We start from the raw sequence: 6,826 nt of genomic DNA, 5'->3' as shown, positions 1-6,826 counted from the left end.
GTGTAGATAAAGCCTGTGGAGAAAGCATTTAGAGGTCATTGAGAAGGACAGGTGGCGACAGGCAGTGAAACATGGAAGCCACCTTTACTTTGTTCACGACAAAGCAACAACTTGCCTTTCTAGGCAAAATCATAGAGAAGAGATTATATGCGGGAAAATGCGGTGACAGAAACAAATAACTCGAGTTCAAAAGACCCACACACCAATGAGACTCTTGGTGCAAGTATATGAACTAATTGAACTAGTTTAACTTCCCAAGGGGTGTCTCATTGTTCTCTATCTCATAGGATCCCTAAAGTCAATGTTTTGCTCTCAGATCATTGAGCAAATGACTTAGGAATGACAACTCCAAGAATGAGTGATAGTTGATTTATATGCATGAATGCATTCTAAGATATATATGATGTTAGAACTATGATGATTAAGATAGTATGAAGATGATGATATGATTAAATATATTGCTAAATTATCCTAATCATTATAAAATATCATAGCATGAATATCTTATGATATGAAAAATACTTCTAAATGCTATGATGATATTCTAACAAAGAGATGCTAAAATCCTTAGTAAATTAGATTATAATGTAGATGCATGAAACTTGGATGATATGAAAATGAGGAATGAGAGCTCTATTTATAGGGGAAATAGGGCAATGGATGGTCAAGATTGAATAATCTTAACAAGGGCTAGGATTGAAAGTTAATCAATCCATGTTTACAATTCTCACCAATGAAATGGTGACGATTGTCAACAAGAGGTTGCTTGAGAGGAGATACGAGAAGCATTAAATGCCTGAGAAGACATGAAGGTTACCCTAGGAGGTAAGGGTTAAGGTTGGGTTAGGGTTATCCAATGGATAAAGCTTTTACCCACTCAAGGGGTAAACTCTTGTGCAAGGGTTAATAGGATAACCAAGGTTGAAGCCATGAATGCTTGATGAGACCCTTGGGTTAGCTGAGGGTTGAGTTAGAGAGAAAGTCTCTAAACATGCAAGAAGGTTGAGTTAACCATTAATGGTTAGGAAGACTTTGGGGACAAATTTGTAAGAGTCCTTCCAAATTTTGGGGAACTCAACAAGTTAGCTTGTTGAAGAAATAAAGTCTTTAATGCATTTAGAATACTTTCTTCCAATTTTGAGAAGTGACCTCCTCAAACTTAGGGAAATGATAGGATAAGAGAGATTAAGATTATATGGATTCCAAAAGAATGCTTAGGAGGCAAGTGGGAGATGTAGGAAAATGCATGTGGATGGAGGAGAAGGATTTTAATTAAAATAAAATTACTTTATTTCAACCAAAATAGATGCAACTTGCATAAATACAAGTGGGGGTTTTAATAAATAAATTAGATTTATTTATTTGCGAGGTTCAATTTAATTAAATGTGAATTTAATTAAAAGTGAGAAAGGGGAATTAATTAAATAAAGTGATTTATTTAATTAAAGGCTAGAAAAGGTTTGGGTGAATTTAATTAAATAAATTGAGTAATTCATTTAATCAAATAGATGAATGTGAAGAAATTAATTAAATAGAATTTAATTAATAAGAGGAATGGGGTTGTGATGTCCCCGATGTAATTAAATAATAAATCTAATTACTTTATTGTAAGGCCCAAATTTAATAACAAATCTTTCGGGCCCTTTTATTTAATTAGTTTAGGCGAGTTTTGATTGGTTGTGTCGGCTCGTTGGTAATACTTCGGAAGTTTCCTGGAGCCCATATATATGGTTGTGCCAATCATTGTTGTAGGTATGCGATTTGGTATTTTCTCTTGTTTGTGCGAATTCCAATTGGAGTTATGTTACCCGCCATTTCGGAGGTGAAAGACCCTCCCTACTTGGTATCCGCAGTTTCGATGGGATTCATCCCTCACCCTACTCTGCTCTGTGTACTTGTTCAGGATCTTCTAGAAACTCATCATTGTTGAATCAAATAGCTTCGTTTCTGGTATACATACATATTAAAGGATTCTTATCATTTGGAGGTCAATACTTGATATGCACGCAAAACCACCAAAGGTAGTCCATTGAACCATCGTACCACACGACAAACCCCTCCCTCCAAGTCCGCAGTACGGCTTCATCGTATGGCCACTCCCTCCACACATCACCGTACGACCTCTCCTCGTATGATTGTTGCATCCCCACACCACCATACGACCCCTTCACCGTACAGTCACTCCATCCCCATACCATCGTACAATCTGCCTTGTTCCCACCGTACGACCTGCTTGGCTCCACCGTACGACCCCTTCACCATACGGTCACTCCATCCCCATACCACCGTACAACCTGCCTTGTTCCCACTGTACGGCCTACTTGGCTCCATCGCACGACCTACCACACACCACCGTACGACCTGTTTCACCCACCACACAGACCCTCACTCCATTGTACGGTCTTCACACTGTACGAACCCCATCTTCTTACCACCGTACGGTCTATCCACTGTGCGACCATCCTCTACCAATTCAATAGTCTTTGCCAGTTCTTCGTACCGTCAGGGAACATTACAGTGGTATCAGAGCTTGTGATCTTGCCAACCTATCGTTTCGTGGATGCAAGTGTACACCAGGAGGTACTTTTCAGTCGATCGAATGGGGGAACCACATGACCCTACCAAAGAAGTCATGGCACTATTAAGGGAGCTAACCAAAAGCCAAGCTCAACTCAATGACACCCTAACTAGAGGAGAGCAATGACAACAAATCATGGAGGAAACCTTACAACAATTAGCCTTGGGGAAAATGAATGGAGAACAGAATGGACAAGGCGATGATTCAGTCACGGGAAGGTCAAACGTCCAACGCTCACATTCACGGCCGTTGATTCTGACTTTTCCTCAAAAATCAGAAGCACCATGGGGGGAGCAAGAACCCACCTTCTAGGAGATGCAAGCACAGTTGAGTCAAGATTGGAGGGATGCAAATCTCGAGGGGGACATATCCTTCAAGGATTATGTGGAGCTCTAGATGAAATACTCGAGTGGTAGAAGTCGAGGCCATTATGGACACTATAATAATGACATCAAGCGGAAGGTCGGTAAGATCAACCTGTCATCCTTTGATGGGGTCGAAGCGACCTCGGCACGTGCCTGGGTTCAAAAAGTAGATACTTACTTCCAACTCAACCCGATGCTTGAAGATGAAGCTATCAAGTTTTTCGCACTCCACCTAGAAGGGGTTGTGCATGAATGGTGGCATCATGGAATGGTCACTCTTGGCCATGACCAGATAACTTCCTATGTTGAATTCACTGAGAAGCTCATAGATCGATTTGACGGGAAGGACCCAAAACTCAATTTCAAGGAATTGGCACAACTAAAGCAATTGGGATCTATGGACAGTTACATCACAGAATTCCAGAGACTGTCCATGTTGGTGATCGACATCTCAGAGTGGAGATTGGTGGTCTCATTCATAGATGGATTGATGGAACCACTGAAAGGTTGGGTGAAAGGGTTCAACCCTAGCACGCTCACGGAAGCAATAAAAAATGCCCGTAACATGGCAACATCTTCCTTTTCCAGATGTTTTGCACATACCAAACCACCTTTCGTTCCGAGGGAGAAGGATAATAAACTCTATCCGAAGGGGTCATCGCTCGATGAAGCCACAAGACAAGAACTCAAAAGGAAGAAGTTGTGTTTCACCTGCAAAGAACCATGGGAACCAGGACACCGATGTTTGGGCAAAGGAAAGATTCACTATATTGAAGTGATGTCTGATGGAGAAGAGGAGCATGAAGAAAGAGAAACCCTAAGGGAAGAATTGGCCAAAGAAACCAGCTTGGCAGAGAGAATCTCCACATTGGTACGGAGGGGGGGCGTCATTGCCACACTGGCGGGTACCCCAAGGTGCAGTGTATTTAGAGTACGTGGTACACTCCAAGGGCAATGAGTTCTTGTTATGCTCGACAGTGGAGCCTCACTCAACTTCATAAACTCGTCACTCGTCAACCGTACGAGCTCGTGTACGAAGGAACATGAAGGATTCAATGTCAAGGTGGCAGGAGGTAATCTCCTATCATGCACTCACCTGGTTCTGCAATTGAGTATCACCATGGGTAATTATATGGTGATCGATGATTTCTTTGTTGTGGATCTGGATGACACAGATGTCATATTGGGCATTTAATGGATGGAGACCCTCGACCAATACACACAGAGCTTCAAAAGAATGGAGTTCTCATTTGAGGTGGATGGCAGGAAGGTAGTTCTCAGGGGAATGTCAAATGGCGGCCTGAGGGAGATTTCCGCCAAAAGGATGGAAGCCATCTTCAGACATGATGAAGTAGTTTGGGCAACACATTGCTTGATCTCAACAAAACCTGTGAAAGGACAACCAACGTACTATCGGGATGGGGAACTTCAGTCGATTTTGGATGAGCATAGTTTGGTCTTCGCTAATATTCCACCTGGTATACCCCCACACCGAGGGTTTGAGCACACCATTGAGTTAGAGGAGGGAGCAAAACCCGTTATCACCACACCCTATCGCCACCCAAAAAAGTTCAAAGATGAGATAGAGAAAACGATCCAGGAACTCCTCGATAAGGGATGGATCCGGCCTAGTTCTAGCCCCTTTGCATCCTTGGTGGTACTGGTGAAGAAGAAGGATGGGACTCTCAGAATGTGTGTCGATTATCATGCACTAAACAAGAAGACTATCAAGAATAGGTACCCCATTCCCAAGATTGATGAGCTATTGGACAAACTACATGGCGCAATCTATTTCTCCAAGATTGATCTTCGTTCCGGCTACCATCAGATCCGTATGAGGGAGCAAGATGTGGAAAAGACAACCTTTCATTGCCATTACGGACACTATGAGTTCTTGGTCATGTCGTTTGGATTAACCAATGCTCTGGCCACTTTTCAGTCCTGCATGAACTACATCTTCAACAAACAAATAAGTAAGTTCTTATTGGTATTCTTCAATGACATACTCATCTACAACAAGACCTGGAAGGAACATATGGGGAATTTGGATGAAGTATTGGGGATTATGGAATCACAATCACTGTATGCCAAAAGATCCAAATGTGAATTTGGAATGACCAAGGTCTTGTACTTGGGTCACGTCATTAGCGCCCAAGGGGTACAAGTTCACCAAGAGAAGATTCAGGCCATTTTGGATTGGCCTCCACCAAAGACTCTCTCAGAGCTGCGCGGATTTTTTGGTTTGTGCAGTTATATAGAAGGTTTGTGAAAGGCTTTTCACAGCTTGGGGCACCACTGACAGATCTGACAAATAAAGGATCCTTCCATTGGAATGCGCAGGTGCAACAGACCTTCGACAAATTAAAAGAAGTTATGAGTACATGTCCGGTTCTGGCACTACCAGACTTCACTCACCCTTTCATCCTGGAGTGTGATGCCTCGGGTGAAGGCATTGGAGCAGTGTTGATGCAAGACCATCACCCCATTGCATTTGAGAGTCAGAAGCTCTTGGGAGTTGAGCGGTTATATTCCATCTACGACAAGGAGATGCTTGCCATCATACACGCACTAACGAAGTTTCGGTACTACCTCGTCAGAGCAAAGTTTGTTGTGCGAACATACCACAATAGCTTGAGATACTTCTTGGAGCAGAGGGATCTAAATGAGTGACAACAAAAATGGGTGAGCAAAGTCCAGGCATTTGATTTTGACATTGAATATGTGAAGGGAAAGAATAACGTGGTCGTTGATGCCTTGTCAAGAAGGCCTGCTATATGTTCTTTATCTAAAATACCTATTGGTTGAATACTCTAAGAACACTTTTGATTGCGAACTGATGGATGGTCAAGTGCAGGATGACCAATACAAGATGGTTGACGACATCATTTATTACAAGGACAAAATTTATATGGTACCTAAATCCAAAATGAAGGAAAAGGTTATGAGGGAGTTGCACAACTCTCCCTTAGCTGGACACCCGGGATACTTGAAAACCTATAGATAGATCCGTGAAAGGTTTTCCTGGAAGGGGCTTAAGGACGACGTCCTGCAATATGTGCGGGAATGCTCCACCTGTCAGCAGAACAAATCTGAGCATAACCTACCGGCCAGACTGCTGCAACCACTGCTAATTCCCGACCATAAATGGGATAGCATCTCGATGGATTTCATTAGGGGACTCCCCAAAGTGCAACGAAGGATTGCATTTTTGTCATAGTTGACCGATTGACCAAGTATGCACATTTTTTTTCCATCCCCACAAGATATCAAGCAGTCCAAGTATCCGAGTTGTTCTTCCGTGAGGTGTTCCGCCTACATGGATTACCACAAAACATAGTCAGTGACAGGGATAGTCATTTTCTGAGTACCTTCTGGATGGAGTTATTTCAGTTGGCTGGAACTAAGCTGTCGCCCAGCATGAGCTACCATCCACAGACCGATGGACAGACTGAGATTGTGAATAAATGGCTGGAGGGTTATCTCAGGAACTACGTCTCAGCGCAACAAAGAGCTTGGGTTCGTTGGTTACATTTGGGTGAACATTGTTACAACACCACTTATCACATGTTGATAGGCATGCCACCTTTCAAAGCACTGTACGGTTATGAACCTTCTTCATTTGTTGACCTGGCAATGGGAGACAGTCGTGCATCGATGGCCAAATATTGGCTTCAAGAGAGTTTAGACATCTTAACATCTCTCAAAGACAACCTGCAAAGGGCTTAGAACTAGCAAAAGATGTATGTTGATCGACACCGGATTGAGTGGAATTTTGTGGTTGGTGATCTGGTTTACCTCTGACTTCAACCGCACAGACAATCCTCCCTGAAGACAAGTGGTAAGGAGAAGTTGAAGTCGCATTTCTATGGACCCTACAGGGTGG

This window comes from Cryptomeria japonica, chromosome 7 (genome assembly GCF_030272615.1).
Source record: "Cryptomeria japonica chromosome 7, Sugi_1.0, whole genome shotgun sequence".
In the NCBI taxonomy this organism is placed as follows: Eukaryota; Viridiplantae; Streptophyta; class Pinopsida; order Cupressales; family Cupressaceae; genus Cryptomeria; species Cryptomeria japonica.
This window is presented reverse-complemented; position numbering follows the sequence as displayed.